Source organism: Sarcophilus harrisii, chromosome 2 (genome assembly GCF_902635505.1).
Source record: "Sarcophilus harrisii chromosome 2, mSarHar1.11, whole genome shotgun sequence".
Classification (NCBI taxonomy): domain Eukaryota; kingdom Metazoa; phylum Chordata; class Mammalia; order Dasyuromorphia; family Dasyuridae; genus Sarcophilus; species Sarcophilus harrisii.
In genome coordinates, this window is record NC_045427.1 from 206,734,844 (window position 1) to 206,753,276 (window position 18,433).

Sequence of the window (18,433 nt, forward strand, 5' to 3'; positions counted from 1 at the left end):
TATATATATATATATATATATATATCCTTGCTCTCAAAGATAATCATTGAAGAGTGATTTTTTTTAATAAAGCTTTTTATTTTCAAAACAAATGTATGGATGATTTGACAACATTGATCCTTGCATAGCCTTGTGTTTCAGATTTTCTCCTCCTTCCCCTCACTCCTTCCCTTAGATAGCAAACAATCCAATATATGTTAAATATGTTAAAATATATGTTAAATCCAATATCTATAAACATATTTATACAATTCTCTTGCTGCATTAGAAAAATCAGATTAAAAAAAAGAAAAGTAAATGAGCAAGAAAACAAAATGCAAGCGAACAACAACAAAAGAGTGAGAATATTATGTTGTGATCTATCTTCACTTCCCACAGTCCTCTCTCTGGGTGTAAATGGCTCTCTTCATCACAAGATCTTTGGAACTGGCATCAAAACATCTCATTGTTGGAAAGAGTCACATTCATCAGAATTGATCATCATATAATATCGATGTTGCCATGTACAATGATCTCCTGGTTCTGCTCATTAGTGATGTCATTTTCTGACAGAAATGCAATATTTGGTGCAACCCTTTCTATATTTGTTAGAATTTAGGTTTCATTCAGGATCTTATAACATATGTCATAATATAGTAAAACCACATCGGAAATATGAATGTTAAAGGATTGACAATGAGAGAGACAGAGACAGAGACATAGAGACACACAGAAAGAGTTTTAGAGACAGACACACACATGCACACACACACACACACACACACACACACACACACAGAGATGAAGAGAAGGGAAAGGATGGGATGGAGTAGAAGAGAAAAAAGACAACACAAGACAATACAAAAGTCAAATATAGAAACCATAAAGTCTGTGCCTAGGGAGGAATTCTTAAGTCAATAAGGCTTAAAGATGATGACAACATTAAAACAAGATAACTCTGATCACATTCCAAGATATTACAACTGATTTAGAGTATTCCAATAGCTTTTACAATTATATTACATATCCTAGTCCACAATTCCCTCATCAGAAATTCCTCCAATAGAATATGTTGCTTGATGGCAGCACATATTTTATTTTTGTCTTTATATCCTGAGTGCCTAGCATAGTGCTTGTACATTTTAGAGATTTAAAAAATGAATGTGGAATTAAATTCTGTGTTTTCCAAATTTAAGTCCATTCATCTTGCTGGGGGAAAATGGAAACAAAATTTTAAAAAAAATGAATTGAATCATAGAATTAAAGATGGGAAAGACAAAGACGATAGAGTTAATCTCATTCACACACACACACACACACACACCTTAAAAAAAAATAAAAATGTCAAGGCTAAGGTATAGAAAGGTAAAATGATTTGTCATATAGTTATTCAATCCCAAGTATCTTGAACCCTGTCACCAAATCCAGTGTTTTGGTTTACCTTCTATTGTTTACTCACTATACTGCTACCTCAATCTGATAATTTAAATCTTCTCTTTACAATCTGATACTATAATCTAGCTTGCCCTTGCCTGAGGCTTATTTTATTTCTCCCTACCTCTTCTGTTCCCACAATAGGAAAACCAAGAGATATGTGTATAAGTTAAGTCCTGCTTCTTCAAACTTTGCTATTTTGTTGAAACAATTATAATCTCCAAGTTAGGAAGTTATATAAATTTATATAGTTTTATAAAAGTAACATAAATTTGACTCTTCCCTCTTTCTTATTACTCTTCAACTTATCATTCAGTTGTAAATTATTTTAGGTCAAGTATTCCTTTGAGTGTTTTGAACTGTTGCAATCACTGAGTCCAAAAGGAAACAAGTCTCATCTAAGAACTGTAAAAAACAAAAAAGACTACAAGAAAGAAAAAAGCATGGAGAGAATATCCCCAGTTCTTATCAGGATTTAACAAGTTAAAGTAGAAAATATCAGTGGTACAAAGGCTAGAAAGGGGTTGCTGAAAGGAGAGTGGAGCTATATCATAGAAGTGAGAGTTCTAGGGAAGGTCATCAGAAGTGTGAAGAAAATGAAGAATAAAGGGTATACTACTTACATCTTCATGGATTGAGAGAAATCTTTTTTAAAAAGTCTATTCTTTTCCCAACTTTTACTCTGCATGCTATTCTACTTGCTCCAAACATTATTTGACTTATCAGAAATTAATAAAGTCATATGGCTATTACATACATGAAATTTTTTAAGATTAAATTCTAAATTCTAAAAATTAAATTTAACATAAATTGTTTGGTTTCCATGTAAATAAAACCCATATATTTTGCTAAAATAGCACTCTAGTTAAATGACTTTATCAGTGAACTATTTTCTCTGGGATGAATAAAGTTTGGCCTTTTACATTGGCAAGTTTTTATTCTTTTATCTTTGGAGATGAATACCATAATTTAACTTATATAGTTCTGATTTTTTGAAAAGGTTAAGAAGAGATCTCTAGAGCATAGGCGTTCTTTATTAAAGGGTTTCTATGGATAGAAATTGGTTTTCTGGGTAAAAAAAAAAAAAAAAAAAGATGTTAAAGAAAACAGCAAGATGGAAAAAATATTTGAGAATATAATAAGAATGGAGACCCTTTAGGAATATGCTGAGAGCAGGGTAATGCTATGGCTATTAGTGGTTACTAAATCCTGATGGGATTATCGTCTCTACTCATTCAACTACCCAAAAAGGTCAGGTGTCAATCTAATGTTCCAAGTGATTTAGGAACTTTCACTGGAGATTTCATATAAATTTATGAAATTATACTTGTAAGGGCAATTGTTTTTCAGAGAAGTCAGAAACACACCCCAAAATTGTCAACAGATACCAGACAGGGTACTCCTAACACTTGGATTTGGATTTGACTTTTTTTTGCTTCTTCTTGATGATTTTTTTTTAATTTAGTTCTCTCTTGCTTCCCTAGTTTGAAGTTTTCTGATGCTAGCTAGTTCTTGATTAAGGTCTTTAAACCAAGTTTTGAGATCTTCAGGGAATATCTTAGCTATAAATCTAGGAAACAAATAAATGAATATACATTCAACTTCCAATATATCTTGTTTCTGGAATTTTTGCTGCCCAGGCTGTTTACTATAGTAGGAAAAATAGCTCCCAATGCTAGTTATTTTAAAAGCCCAGGGCAGCAGAATGCGTTTGACCCCATGAAGTGTATACCATCTCCAGAGCCCATGATGAATTGTTCACTTTACCATGATTCCATTGAATTTGATGCATATTCCCCATCTGCTTTCCTTTCAAACTGTTTATAAAAAAGAATTGTGCCAAGAAGAACTGGTAGTTTAGAAACAAGTCAAACTATTCTAAATAAAACCAAATGCTTTCCATGAGTTAAACAAGACTGACACACACTCACTCTCTCTCTCTCTCTCTCTCTTTCTCTCTCTCTCTCTCCCTATCTATCCATATGTATATATGCATATATATGTATCTATATATGTATATGTGTTTGTTTGTATATGGTCTCATTATAATAAATGTGTAGTTGTAGAATTCAGCTTTCCAAAGGCAGTATTTACATGGAATGGAATAAGAGAATTGTTATGGAGTTTCAAAAAAGCTAAGAGACGGGGCTAACAGCCCACCAAATAGTCACTTACTAGCATAGAGAAATTTAAATACAAAATCTCTTTTTGTTTATTGTTAACACTGCTCCCCTGTTAAGCAACAATTTTTCAATTAGCAAGGAGAAAATCCTTGGCAAGTTTGTCTCTGAAACATGACAGTGGATGTATAAATATACTGTGACTGCATTTCAACAGGTACAGTATTCAGATGTATAGCTTCCTTTGTCTTGTAACTCTGGTGAATCCATAGGATGTCAATATGTGAATCATTAGAGGAAGCAATTTTAATGATTCTTTTGCTATTAAGTCACCATTGTAAGGATGTCATGGTTATTAATTATAATGCATTAATAATAATATAATTATAATAATTAATTATAATTATAATACTGCACTAGCCCATCAATATCAAGGATCTTGTATGAGATTTTAATTGTAGGGTCAGGAAAATTCCTTGGACGAGTTACATAATTCAAAGAAAAGATAAATATTTGTTTTAAAAATGAATGAGGATGACTGATGCTAAGTGAAGTCAGCAGAACCAAAAGAATATTGTACACAGTACGATTATGTTGTGATCAACTGTGTTGGACTTAGCTTTTTTCTACAATGATTCAAGGCAATTTCAATAGATTTCTGATAGAAAGTGCAATCTAATTCAGAGAGAAAGAACTATGAAAATTGAATGTGGATCGAAGCATAATATTTTCATTCTTTTGTTGCTTTTGTTTGTTTTCTTTCTCTTTTTTTTTTCCTTTTGATCTGGTTTTTCTTGCACAGCATAATGAATATGGAAATATATTTAGAAAAATTGTACATGTTTAACCCATATTAGATTGTTTGCTCTTGGTGAGGGGAGGAAAGAGGAACAAAAATTTGGAACAAAAGGTTTTCCAAAGATTAATGCTAAAAACTATCTTTGCATATAAACATAAAATATGTTTAAAAAAATGAATGAGGAAAAAGTACATAATATATAAACATAAATAATATGCCTCTAAGTCTGAATGGAAATGGAATTCTCCCCATTGGTTATTTACAATTTGCAATAACTGTTGCTGTAACAATAATAACTGTATACATGGAGAAATATATTAAGTGCTAGTAAAAGTAAAACAGTTTATTTGTCAGTTAATTAGCCTGGTTCTAGGAGTCATTGTTGTTACTTGAAATATAGGTGAAAATAGGTGAAAAATAGTGTCTAGTATCAAGGATTTTCCAATTTAGCCAAATCTCTAATATATTTTAGAGCATAATTACGTCATTTTTTTGCCATTGAAGATAGTTGGAAACATGGTGACAGCTCAGATTTCCTACACATAAATTTCTCAAACCTGAACTAAATTTAGACTCTGTCAGAAATGATGGGGATTGAAAATTGTATTTTATATGCAGGGCTGGGGTTATTATAATTTTTGAGAGAAATCAAAGCACTTTGAGTCACTTTGAAAAAAGTATCTTCAGTAGTCAACTTCCTCTTCAGGAGCCAACCTATCATTTATTAATCCACAAATGAATCTAGAGAGAGGTGATATAACTCTACATTATAAACATTAATGCCTTCACCAGACTCTTGGTACCATTTGTGAAGTTTCAGTCCCTGAGCAAACTCAGCAGACCATCTGTCAGTAAGAAGTGTTCTCTCAATAATCTCACAAATCACTAAATATTTCAATTATGTATCTCAGAGGCAGTGAGGGATCTTGTCATGGCAACTTTACAAGCCTTAAAACTTATCAGCAGCATAGAATATTGCTATTAATTAAAAAACTTTGTTCCCTTTTCTTAAAGATAGTGAAAGCCTTTCAACATGTAAATCTCAGAAAGTAGGCAGACATCTAACTCTTGGTTGTGGCTGACAAAGAACTATTTCATAGATGGGATTTAGATGGAAGATTTGTTCAATTTCATAGATATAATGGTTATTGAGAATGACATTATACTCCACTACTGCCCAGGATTTGTTTCTTTTTAGTAGAATCCTTTCCTTTTTGTCAGACAACTTATGTCTCAAAGCAATACAAATAAATAAGGATATTAATACCTTTCTTTACCACATTAATCATTTACTATTACATAAATCATTCCATCCTGCCTCTTTGCAGTACATAAAATACTATGATCATGAGCCACAATAATTTCTCAATTTGAGTAAATTCAACAAATATATTTTAAATGCCTATTATATGTCAGGCACTGAACTAGATGCTTCATATACAGAGGCTAAAATAAAATAGTTCTTGACCTCAAGAAGCTTACATACTATTGAAAGTACAAAAAAAGTTTAAGGATAAGTGGTGTACAAGGAAAATAAAGGAAGAAGAAAATGCTAATATATGGACTAATAAGAAAAAACTTCAAGAAAGAAGTTCAAACTGAGGTGAGATTCAAAAAATACAAAGGTTTGGGATAGTGTCAAAGAGAAGGAAATTAATTTTAGATAAAGGGGATGGCATGTGCAAAAATACATACGATCACCTCAAATGATTCAAAATATTGTGGTGTCCTCAAAATATATGAAAAAATGAAGGTAAGTTTAGTGCTAGATAAGGAGAAAAGAAAATTAACTCTATTTTGGACATGTTGAATTTAAGATACAATGAATTCTATTTTGAACATGTTGAACTTAAGATACTTATAGGCTATCTAGGAAGAGATGGCCAACTAACAATTGATAGATATAAAATAGATGTAGAATATAGACAAAAGAAAGAAATAGATATTTATTATATAAATTTAGAACCCATATATGTAGACATGGTTTTAATCCATGGTAGCAGATGAAATATATATTGTAGGAATGGTTTAATATATTATGATGAATACATGTTCTTGTTAGGTTTAGCAAAACTACTAGTGCAGTTAGTTTTTAATCCACCAGAGCCTTCTCATTTTTTTGTGATGATTATATAACTACTCCATAGGAGATCTGTCCAATGAATTGAAGATGTTTTTCTCTAGGTCTTTTAATATTTTATATGCACCAATACAAATCTCAGATTGTTCCTCTGTTATTCTTACTGTATAACTGTCACACACTAATCTGTTTTATCCTAGTCTTCTCACACAAATTAGCATGAATTATGCTACTCCCAGGTTATTCAAAATAGAAACATCATGTAAGGTTTAAAATTCCAATTTATAGTAAGTGAAAACAAATGAGATTATTTAGTTCCATATGCAATACATAACCAAATAGCCACAAAGAAAAAAAAATATGAAATTTGAATAGCAAAGAATATGTGATGTGCATTTCTTCTCATGGTTCTTAACCTGTCTCCAGGCTTCATGGAGCATGTGATCAAATTACCACAGAACGATTCACCCTAAAACATGTTGTTATGAAACAAGTCAGGCAGTTAGTTACTATGGCAACACAATTAGGCCAGTTTATCATCCCCTATTCCAGTTCCTATATTAATTAAGAATGAAAAATAAATTGAAGCTGCATCAATCATTTTGTACTGTTTCAAGTTCCAGTCAGATATTCATAATATCAAACATCTTGGATGCATTTCTGTGAACCTTGAGTCTTATGTAGAAAAAGGGGTGAAAAGATAAAATCATTTTAGTTCTAAGTAAAGGGGAGAAAAAACATTACTTAATTACAGTATGTATCCTGGTATAGGGTAAAAAACTGACAAGCTAGGAATAAGGAGATCTGGTTTTATGTCCCAGTTCTACTCATTACATATGACCTTAGTATAGTCATTTTCTAATGACCTCAAAGTAATTTTCTCTGAATATGAAAAAAGCTGGTCCTTCTCAATTAAAATATGAATTGAACTGAGTGACTATCAAGGTAACTTTTTGTTCAGACCTTCCATGAGTTAGTTAAGATTTCTATAAACCTAATCCTAAACTATTAGTATCATAAATGCCCATTGGCTTGGATGGAAGTGCCTCCATGTAAAGAAGTATGGTTTGACTAATAAGAATGCTAAAGAAAAGTTAGCCTGAATTTCCTTGGGGTAAGAAAGAGATATGCTAGTCTTGCTGTATCCTGCTGTACTCAAACAGAATCTAGAGTATAATGTTCAATTACAGACACTAACTTTTATAGACCATGCAGAGACGGGAACCATGAGAGTAATAGGCTTCAAGTTTATATCACAGACGAATAGCTGAAAAATTAGTAATGTTTAACTTAGAAAAGAAAAGACTTGGGACTGGTATTAAAGCAATTTAAAGTATTTGAAGAACTTTTATGTGAAAGAGGACTTAGACTAGTTCTTAGTTTTTTTTTTTTTTTTTTGTTTTGTTTTTTTTGTTGTTGTTGTTGTTGCTATTGTTTGTTTTGTTTTGTTTTTTACTCCAAATGGCAAACTGGAAACTAGGAGCAAAAGTTATATAAATAGAGTTATACTTAAAGGAAATATAAATAGAGTTATACTTAAAGGAAAAATCTGTTAACAATTAGAATTGGAAATGTAGAATAGCCTGTCCTTCACAAGTACCTACTATATGCTGGTGGTACCAATGTTCCAAGTACTATATTAAGATCTTTAAAATTATCTCATTTGATCTTCACAACAGCACTGCAATGTAGTTTTTATTATAATGCCAAGTTTTAGTTGAGAAAAACTGAGGAAAATAGAAGTTCAATGGTTATGCTTGGTCATATAACTAGTTACTATTTGAGACTATATTTGAGTCAGCTAACCAGAATGCTTTTTAACTCTCTTATGCAAGAGGGACCATGTCAATTCTTCATCCCCAAATACAGTCACTTTAGATGTAATAATGAATAAAGGTCAAAATATAATGTCAAGGAGACCTGAATTTGGATACTGTCTTAGACACTTACTAGTTGTATGTCCCAAGACAAGTAAAATAAACTATCTCAATATTTTTCATCTATAAAATGAGGATAGTTTTTGAAACTAATTCCCAGTATTATTGGGAAAATAAAATAGCATCTTTAAAATACTCTGCAAACTTGAATGTTAGCTATTAATGTTGTTGTTGTGTGGATTTGATTCTAGAAAATTGGATGATTTTCTCTCCCACAATTGTAGGTATTACAAATAGAAATGAAAACTTCTCAAAGATGCTTCTTAGCTTCTCCATAGCTTTTATGGAGAGCTGCCTGGCTTAGAAAAGAAATAGTGTCCATTTTTAAACCCTTTGGTTAGGTCTTTATGATAAGGCTATATTTCTAACCAAAGCATGAAATGCAAGGGTAAGCAAACCAATTCTGTTAAAAAAAAAAAAAAAAACAAACAGAACCTGTTCTTTCATTTTCAGATGCATTTGTATATCCTGAAAGCATTTTTGGAACATGATCATGCCAATTATCTATGTCCAAGCCCAGACTTTAAATAAAGATTCATAACCCTAATGTCTTCTGGCCTCTCTTTCAGCGAGATTCTTTGTCAGTCTCAACCATTTAGAATTATTTTGACTTCAAATTCATCAGCTTTATAAGAAAAAGAATTGGTATGGCAGTCATGTCCATTACTTACCTCCTACCTTCCTCAAAACATGCTATTGAATTCTAAACAACTGTTCTCCAACTAGGCAACATACAGTAAAAGCATTGATAAACGACTTACATCTTTCATTTCTTGACAACACTCATGACAATAAAGTGATGAGATAAAACTAAGAAGAGAAGTATTCCTTATTAGGAATTAGTAGAGATCAGTCATTTGATCACTCATGTGTATGTTCTAGAAACTGATAAATCACCCATACCACACACTCCCACACACAAACAAAAATCAACCCCAAATTGTGGGGGAGGGGAAAGTACATACTACTACCTGTAGAGAATTTCTGTTCTAATAAGGAAGATGTGATAAACAGTCCTAGGAATAAGTAGAGATAGTGACATCTTTTCTCATACTTTTTGCTAGGTGACCTGGATGTAAGTTCAGTCTCTGTTAAATACTGTTTATATTTGATTCAGCAAATCATTTAACTTGTTAGTGTCCCAGAAAACACTTAAAATGATAAGCTCCTGTGAAGGCACTGATATGCAGTACTAGAGACAATTAATTCCTAACCATAAGTTCCCTATATCAGTGAAATGCCAGTTCTGATTTTTTTTAATGCACTGGAAGATCAATTGAGGAATTTCACAGATGACAAGATGATAGAAATCAATTCAATTAAATTCACAGCAACAAACATTAACACAAAGTGCTGTGTGCTCTTTGGAACTGTGGGAGACACATATATTAATAAGAACTAGTCTTTTCTTTCATTGAATTTACAATTTATTAGAAAGGAGCAAATATACATATAATTATAATATGGCATATTGTATTGTTACATAATGTTTATTAGCAATAAGCTTGCAGAACTCTCTATAACTTCCATAGGGTGAATAGAATTTTGCCTTACAATGATGACACTGTTCGTCCTGTAAACAGTGTTCCTTCCTTGGATCCTATTGCCATGCATATCTCTTACATCTGTCCTCTCCCTCCACACCTTCAAAAAGATCATATCCTTGTCTAATGGTACACCACTCCAAGGAAGATTATTTTTGGGACTATGATGACTATCTTTCCTCTCTAAATGTCTTTGTTTCTAGTACTGCACAAATATTGCAAACTAGGGAGATCGGAAGAGCTTCTTAGAGAAGATCACAGTGACCTGGTCTTTAAAGACTTGCTAATCCCAATCCTTTACTTCTCACATGAATCCTAATTATGAGCCCACTTAATTGTGAATTTAATGGATGAATTTTATTCAACAATAAAAGGCAATATATTTACCTAAGTCATGCTATAGAGGATATCCTGAACAAAGTTCAAACACATGAAGAATTCTCTATACATGATCAACTTGACCAATTCCATTCATGAATGAGATGGTGCTAATCACATATAGTACTGGAATATTACAAAATTTTCTTACTTGAGTCATCAAAATGCAAAAGAAAGTTATCTAACTTCCCACATAGCAAAAAAGCAAAGTATATGTAAAAGACGACTGGAAAAGCTGCCCATTTTGGTGGTTGATCAACTAAAAAGATTGTAGAAAGATAGATATAGAACTAAAAACATTATAGAGAAATAGATGGATGATTAGATTAGAGAGTGATAGATGAATGGATAGATTGATGAAAAGATAGATGATAGATGGCTAGATGGTAAATTATAGAGCAATAGGTGAGGGCTAGATAGACAATAGATAAATGGATAAATGATAAATGATAGATAGGTCAACAATTAGAAAAAATTACAAAAGCATTGTAGCCTAATTCCAAAACTGAGCAGAAATGACAAATCTTATTGGTTCATTCTTATGAAATTGGCCCCTGCTTTTTACAATCACCAGCACAAAAGTATACTTCATAACACCAATATTTTATGGAAAATTTATTTATAGACAATTACTATTTGTAAAAAATTTACTATTTGTAGACAACTTATAGATAAATTACTATATGAATATGTGTTGTGTTATTGTTATAATATTATAATATATCTCAGTGAATCATATAACACAACTTTTCAACATTAGAATTATAGATAAATATAATGATAATGGAAAGTCACATAATGGATCCAAAGAGGAAGTAGCATGATAAACAGCACAAGCATAATTAGATGAGAAACATTATAAGAGATAGCATTGAGAGCAATCAACAAAATCAAGCAACATTTATTGAACTTCTACTGTATGACAGACATTGGACATAGAAATGGCAAAAATGGAATATTTCCTTCCCTCTCCCAGTACAGAAGTGGTCATTAGATCATAATATGATATGCTCTGAAAAGGGTGCTAAAACTTAGGATATATTAATGGAATCAAAACATCTGGATCAAGAGAAGTTATGCTTCTGCAATAATTTGTCCTACTCAGATCTCAATGGAAGTAGTGTCATCTTCGTCTCCTCCTCCTCCTCCTTCTCCTCCTTTTCTTCTTCCTTCTTCTTCCTCTTCCTCTTCCTCCTTCTTCTTCTTCTTCTTCCTCTTCCTCTTTCTTCTTCTTCCTCTTCCTCTTCCTTCTCCTGTTCCACTTCCTCCTGTTCTTCCTTCTGCTCCTCTTCCTCCTTCTCCTGCTACTACTTCTTTTTCTTTTCCTTCTCCTTCTCGTTCTTCTCTTTCTTTCTTTCTTCCTTTCTTTTTTCTTTCTTTTTCTTCTTCTTTTGCTTTTTCTCTTCCCAAGAGTCATTCTCTAAAAAAAGGTTATTATTATTTTTCTTTTTTTAATAGGGATTCCTGATAGAGGCAGATAACTGACATAGAGGACAGCAGGCTAGGAGTTAGGAATAGCTGCAGTCCAATTCAGTTGTAGAAACTTACTAGGCATATAACACTGGATATGACATTTAACATCTATTTCCTCAGATGTAAAAATAGAATAATAATCACATCACCTTTCTCAAAGAGTTGTTATCAGGATAAAATGAATTCATATTTGTAATGCACTTCAGATGCTTAGCATATACTAGGCATTTCATAAATTCTGATTCCCTTCCATTTCTCACACTCATAGTCTTTAACTTTATAAAAAGGGAGGAAAGTTCTTTTAATGTCTCTTCTTTGGGCTCCAATGGTCATTATAAATTTTATAACTTTCAGTTTCAATTTTGCTTTTGTTTTGTTACTATTTACTGCAAGTTTCAATGATTCAAATTATGTAATCATTGTAAATATTTTTTTCCTGGCTCTGTTTATTTTATTTTGCATCAATTTATTAAATCTTTTCATATTTCTTTGTGTTCATCATATTTATTATTTCTTACAATTTAATACCATTTCATTATATTTATATATTCAGACTTGCTTTACATTCCCCAATTTGTGGGCATCTAATTTTATTTATCTTTGTTACTTTAAGAAGTTCTGCAAATATATATTCCAAAAGATTTATGACTTTTATTTCTTTGAACTGACTAGAAGTTTATATTTTAGGTTGAAGATTATGGAAAATTTTCTGATGATTTAAAAAGAATTTCAAATTGCTTTATAGAATGGTTAAACCAATCTACAGCTCCCCCAACAGTATAAATGTGCCCATGAAATTTTCACAATCTACCTTATAATGACTGTTCTGATCTTTTATCTTTGCAAATTTGTTGACTATAAGGTAAAATGTCAAAGTTATCTTAATTTTTATTTCTCTTTTTAGAATTTTAGAAAAAATCTTTTGCATGATTGTCAATAGTTAACAATTTTTGAAAACTTTTTCATAGTCTTTCAACTATTAAGAAATTACTTTTCTCCTCTGTCTCTTAGATAAAGAAATCTATATACTTATACATATATATGGTATATTTGTTATATATGTGTATGTTATAGATATAAATTTCTATTTGTTGCTTACATGTCTTGAATATCAGGAACTTATCACAGATATTTGTTATAATTATTTCCCACAATGAATCACTTCTCCTTTTTATCCTAATTCACATAATTTTTTTCTTACAATTATATTTTTCCTTCCATGTAAATCATGATGTAAGCAAAACCATGCTTTATCTTTTGTTATTGCTTCTATATCTTATTTGGTTATGGATTTATCTTCTGGCTATTGATGGGAAGGCATCAGTAATGCTTATTTGATCTCATTCTATCTTTTGATATTCAGATCACAAAACAATTTTGTACTTAATTTACATCTATTTTTTTCTTGCCATTCTGTTTTCCATTTTTCTCTGAAATTCTTGAGAAAATCAAATTTTGGGGGAAAAAAAGAATAAATAAAAGCAAGACATTTTCAAAAGTACTTGATTTGAAATAATACAGTATAAGAATTAGTTGAAAAAAAGTAGGAGTGTTTAGCCAGCAGAAGAGAAAAATTATGGGAGGACAGTTTATCAATCATTTAAAGGGTATTTGTGTTGGAAATGAATATAAGTTATCTTGGTATAAGAAAATAAAAATAAGACTGAGTGGAAATCATAAGAAGTCAGGCAGGCAAACATTTGTTAAGTGCTTATTATATTGTACAGACTATGTATGTCAAGTGCTAAAAAAGAAAGACAAAAAATAATCTCTACCCTCAAGGAGTTCACATTCTAATGGGTTAGAAAAGATACAAATAAGTATACACAAACAAGTTATGTACAGTTGATGGAAGATCATGTCATCTTTTTATCAGGGGAAAAATGTTTCTAATAACTAAAATGTTCCAAATGTGAATGGATTGCTTTAGGAGACAACGCTTAGGATAAGAAGGTCTCTAGCATTAGCATTATGTAGAAACTGAATAATTTCTTCTTAGAAATGTGGTAGAGAAGATTCCTGTTTAGGAAGGATTCAGATTAAATGGCCTATTAAATCCCACTGACGCATGAGAATGTAGGATTCTGTAAGAGGACAGATGTTATTGTTTTTGCTAGGCCCTTTTTGATTCAGATGAGGGAATATTCTGTATTAAGTATTAGATGAGATTTTTTTTTTTTTTACTATCAGTAGAGAATTTTGCTGGAGAAAACTGAGATGCAGGCAGAATTTTCTATTACCTCTCCCAAGCAGGAAGTTTTGAATATATGTTGCTTTCCAACACCCTCACTGTAAACTTTCATTTCTCATTTGAAATTGTGTCTTGATGTGTTTATATGCCACTAAACATCTTGGCAACTTGCCATTTAACATCCCATTCAGTTTTTCATGACTATAGGAAATCTGGGTGATTCTGTTACTGAGTGGTCAGCAGCATGAGGTGACTTTAAATTGAGGAAAGCTATAGGAGAAAGAAAAACTCATTAGCTTAGGTTTCTCTTCGGGCAAATGTATTGTCCTGGATCTCACTCACTAGTTTCATTTTTCTACTTCATTTTACACTTACTTTAGAGCATGGAATGACACATAGGAAAAACTTTCCTTGTGTAGGATTGGTTTCAGGATTCTTATATCTGAATGGGATATCCTAGAAGTACCATTATCAATAGTCAGGATCAAAATTGTAAAGAGAAATGTCCTTGACAGATTATAAAGGTTAATAAACAGTGATTAGATGTCATGAAAAAAAGAAAATTTGATGAAGAAAGCAATGGAAATAAGTAAAATGTCAGATACAACCTTTGCAAAGTATCTTGAGCATCTATGGATCCATGTTTTCATTATCAAGATTTTCATCATTAAGTATATTTCAAGCAAGATCTATAAATCAAAACTCTCTCTCTCTCTCTCTCTCTCTGGATGTGTGTATACACATATACACGTTGAAATGTTCTCATCAAAATGCTTTGGAGAGTTTGTTTTCCTGTTGTTCACGTATGTATCGCTCTACTAATCAATTTTTTTTTTCTCAGTCTTTGATGCCAATTAGAACAGTACTATTTGTTTTACAATAGAACAAAGAAATAAAAAGGGGTGTGGACCAGATAAGTAGATTAACCATTTCATGCTATTTCTTTTCAATGGAGCTTAAATTTTAAAGAACATATGTATTTTCCTGGGTGAATTGTGAACCAGTTATTATCAATGTACTGATGGTACACAACTTTCATTTGTTTTATTTTTGTTTTCCTCAAAGCATTTTTGTGACAATTATGTGAATGTCCATGTTGTGAGGGAAGTGAGGAGTGGGTGTATGTTTCTTTACAGAAACTTTCTCCTTGGAATTTGTTAGAAGCAGCAAATTCTTTTCATCTGCTCTTTTTCTTTACAAATGTTACACATTAACTTGACATGTAAATGAAAGGAATGTTGATTGTCTCTTACTAAACTTATTATTGTCACTATTATCTATCATCACACAGAGATTTCATCATAGAAACTGCTTTCTCTGAAATATATGTCTAGACTACACATGGGGCCAAGGAAGACCAATTAGCAAATTAATTTAAGTTTCTGTTTATTTTTGCATTTTCTATTTCAACGGTATATTTAAATCTTACACTTAGTATGTCAGTATTTAACACCTCTTCTGCTCTACTGCAGACACTGAGGTGTGATAAACACTTCTCTTTACTGACATTTGCACTCAAGACATGCAATTCTATGAAGGCTCATGAAAGTCTTTCAAAATAAAGTCAGAAAAGGAAAATGATTCATGACACTAGAAGTATATTTTTCCTTTCCTTGGATATTTATTTTTATTCCTTCTTTATAACATATATCCATGTGTATCTATGTATATACATGTGTACGTGTATAAATAACTATATGTATACAATTTTCTACTGAATTTCCTTCTAACATTATCATATTGCACATCATCTATATTCTTTTAAGAGAATATTTATGCAGAGAAAAATGGAATCTTTTCTTGAATTGAATTAAGCAGTCATCTATTAAGTAACTATTACACTGCTTGCTTCAATACTCAACTTGAATGCTAGCTTTTTAAAAAAGTCTTTTCTGTATACACACACAAGCACAAATATATACTGTCATGACCACGTATTTTAAAATCAGCCTGAGTCAGGAATTCAGGTTAGGGGAAAATCATCACTCTTTATTCTCAGTGAAGAAAGATCGGAGGTGGAAGAGAATTGGCTATAGCAACGTGTGCAGCTGAGTCAAGAAGCTAGCTAGACCAGAAGCCACGAGACTAGCACCACCAGAATAAAACCCAGGCCCAATCTCTCCCAGCTTCTCTTCCTGTCTCTCTGCCTCCACCCCACCAAAATCGTCATTTCCTATATAACACATCAGGACTCACACAGAGAGTGGGCAGGGGCCATTCTTTATCCAAGCATATATATTAATAGAGTATAATCCAATTACTATTTAGCCTCACATGCTTGGGACCTCAGTGCATCAACTCAAGCCTCAGCCCATTACAATATACATATACATATAAATATGTGTATATATGTGTGTTTATATATGTATAGGAATATATGTATGTATAAACACATTATATATATTATTATATTTTATATATATATATATATATATAGTATTTAGCCCAGTGCTTGACATATAGTAAGCTTGATATAAATGCTTATTCCTTTTCCTCCCTAATATAGGGCCCCCTGAAATAAACACAATGCTTTAGAAATGCTCTTTTTGGCCTAAGGCTATGTTGCCTTCCTCATTCTAGATGTTATGACTAAATTAATGTAATTAATGTATTGATTTTCTGAATATCAAATCACACTGTTGATTGTCATGGAGTTTGTAACTTATTAAAAATTAAAATTACAATCAAAAATTATAATTAATTAAAATTAATTAAAACTACCAGAACTATTTTATGTGAATTTCCATTTGGGTCTCCTCTATCTTCTTCTTGTTAAGTTGATTTTTAAAACATATCTTGTATTCATCTCTCTTAGATTTTGCCCTTTGTTCTAGCCTATCAAGAATTTTTCTTTCCCTGATTTCCTCACCATTATGTTTCATAGATAATAATTGGATATTTCTTTCTTATTTCTTCTTGCTATTTTATACATGCAAACAAAATGCTATTAATAGGGGAAGAGAAATGAGAATTCAAACTGTTGCCACTAGATATTAAGTGAATTATGGGTTATAAAACATAAGCTTATTGTGGGGTCATAATGTATTGTCATGTAAAGAATATTGAAATTGGAGTTGTGAAAAACAGGTTTAAAGCTGGTTCTTCTATTTACCACTCGTATTATGACAGGCAAGTCATATCCCCTTTGTGGGGCTCAGTTTCTTCCTCTATTGAAATGAGAATTGAACAAGATGATCACAAAAGTCCATTTTACCTCCAACTTTTATGATCATATGAAAATTAAAGATGGTCATTTAATTAAGTTCAGGAAAGGCTAACTTACATTCATATTTCAGATGGGCAAATGCTTTTCATCTCTTCTGCTGAATGAACTTATTTTAATATATTGAAAATGAAAAATGTATTAGATTCTTACTGAAAATTCAATTAGTTCAGTAAAAAGTGAAAATAATTTATTTTTCATTAAAGTGAATTCAATCCAAATGCTCATGCTGAGGGAAATGCTACCAGCAGCCACCATGCAGTTCTTTTATTTTCTTAATATGACTAAGTAGATGAGGTCTCACCATTCAACCATGTGTTCACAGAATCACAGATTTTTAGAAACATAAGGTACTTGAGCAATCTTTCATTCCTACCCTTACCTGAAAAAGAACACCCACTCCAAAATACACACCAAATGATCATTCAGCCCCTGCTTGAAGATCACTGGTGATGGGAAACTCACCTAAATGTGCCTCCTTGAGACCTTCATCTATAATTGTACCATATAATTCTGAGATGAAGCAAAGCAATATGAATAAATTTTCCACATAATATCCCTTTGAATTTTGGAGCATACTTAGCTCATGAAAGCCATGTATCATCCTTTTTTCAGACTATGCAAGACCACTTCCACATATATAATCATAAATAATAGGCTTGACGTTCTTCTGATGTCTAATCAAGATGTGTTACTATGAATTGTTTGGCAAAGGTACCTACAGCATTTACAATCTAAAGAAAGGAAAAGCCTCAGGTTCTTTCTCTTGTTTTCTTTTTACCTATTCACAAAGATTACTTGAAAGAGTGCTGAATTTTGAGCTTGGAGTTGTAAGTTAAGTTCAATTGCAAATTCTGACGTTTATTAACTATGAGATCCTATATAAATTGTATAAACTCTATAGTCCTCGGGTAACTCCTTGTAACTTTTTGGACTGACATTATAAGATAGTTCTGCACACTTATGAATTCACAGATTCTTGATATATTCAAATGTTTGCCTATATTTTACAAGTTCTTACATTTTGAGCATTAAGGAACATCAGAGATAGTCTGGCTATCTGGATCAACTTCCACATTTTACAAATATGCAAACTCAAGCTCAGGGAAGTAGAATAATTTGCTCAAACTTTTTTCTGGTAGTATTAGAATCAGGTTTTGAGCTAAGGTTCCCTGAATGCAAAGTCTTTGTGCTTTCCATTGTACCATATTGTCTCTCCTGTATATGCATGTATTTGTATAATATTTCGGGGATCTGACTTTATAATTTTAATGG

General features: G+C 31.8%; 1 protein-coding gene across 2 annotated transcripts in view; it reads left to right on the plus strand.

Annotated features, from left to right (window-relative positions):
• The window catches only part of CDH13 (cadherin 13), a 1,300,132-nt gene that overhangs the window by 1,258,867 nt on the left and 22,832 nt on the right, over positions 1-18,433 (plus strand). The window lies entirely within an intron of this gene.